The 1,505-nt window shown below is 29.0% G+C and overlaps 1 long non-coding RNA gene across 1 annotated transcript; it reads right to left on the reverse strand.

Annotated features, from left to right (window-relative positions):
* Positions 1–439: 439 nt before the first annotated feature.
* On the reverse strand, positions 440–1,501 carry LOC105851469 (uncharacterized). The gene is made up of 2 exons (XR_001143231.2): positions 1,470–1,501; positions 440–625 (listed from the first exon to the last, which is right to left on the reverse strand). It is a non-coding gene; the product is annotated as an uncharacterized lncRNA (long non-coding RNA).
* Positions 1,502–1,505: the final 4 nt, after the last annotated feature.

Here is a 1,505-nt window from a genome sequence, read left to right on the forward strand (position 1 = left end):
TTAAATAATAAAGTGAAGCTGCATTTTGCTGAGATAAGTCAATCTTTGTAATTCTATGATCATATGCAGTAACTGTTTTTGAAAATCTGATCGTAGCAGCATATGGAGGTAGAGGTGATTCACTGATGTTGTGTTCCAAGATCTCTCAACACCTCTCTTATGTATTCATTTTCTTGAGCATAAAAATTTAGCTATCTTGTGATTCACTGTTTTCAATAAATTTTGACATAGATTTTTATTGAGCCGAAAAATCGTTTTTAGCAATTGGGTAGTGAATCTTAAAAAACAAAACAATGTCGACACTCGTTTTTATTGAACTGAACAATCTTAAATATGTTTCAAAATATAAAAGAAGAATGCAGGAAATTGATGGAAAGAAGGTCATGAAAGATATTATATATGACACGCAACCATACAATTGGAAATCAAACTTCCCAAAGAAACAGAAAATAAAGGCATCTTTAAATTTAAATCATAAGAACAAAATAGAATAACAGTAACTAAATACCATTATTTGTAGTATTGTTAGGGAAGGTGGAGAGTCTTCTTAAATTAATTAATTGTTTCCTTCGAAACCTAGCTTGTCGGAACTGACACAATGTTCGCAGACGTCGTTCTTGAGCTTCTGAATTAAAAATAAAAAGTGTGTATAAGATCAGAAAAAAATTTAACATAGTGAAAATGAGAATGTCAATTTCAAAAGTCATTAGTTAAAAAATCATACGAAGTTTGTCAAGCAGGTCTTGAAGACACATAATTTGTGCTCCTCCTCTCCTTACCACCATTTTCATTCGTCGCTTTAACCTAGCTATTTTTTTCATAAGTTTATTGTGGGCATCAGGATTAAAGGAAAAACCTATTTTGTTTCTCATCACAGAATGTTCTAAGAAATTCAGATATTCAAGTATTTATTTGGAGGGTTGACAACATCCTTTTTTCATTAAGTTGGAATAATTATTAATTATCCCTTATTTTGTTTTATTGTTTGACAATATTTTGATTGTAAAAGCTGAATTAAGAGCCTAGTAAAATCATTCTATTCAAAATTAGATTGAGTAATATCCCTTATTTTATTTGCCTTTATTTTTGTCAATGCCTCCCCATAACAATAAATTTGATGAACAAAAATACATAAATGAATGAGAATCAGTAATAGAGCAATAGGCAGCAATAAAGGGAGGGTTGACAACACCCTTTTAGTTTAATTTGGAGTAATTATTAAATATCCCTTATTTTGTTTGATTGTTTGACAATATTTTCATTAATTGTCCCTTATTTTAAAATATTATCATTCAAACAAAATAAATGGAAACAAAATAAGGGATATTCCTCACTCTAATTTTTAATGCAACATTTACTTTTTAAAATATCAACATTGAACCATATCACTATAGCATATATAATATAAATATAAGTCAAGAATGAAATCAACAATAAATAGAGGGCTTTTTTAAAAACAAATGACATACATCTTTTGGGGTATCTTTCAAGTAGAGTCGGTCGCA

Source organism: Cicer arietinum, chromosome 5, assembly GCF_000331145.2.
Source record: "Cicer arietinum cultivar CDC Frontier isolate Library 1 chromosome 5, Cicar.CDCFrontier_v2.0, whole genome shotgun sequence".
Lineage (NCBI taxonomy): Eukaryota > Viridiplantae > Streptophyta > Magnoliopsida > Fabales > Fabaceae > Cicer > Cicer arietinum.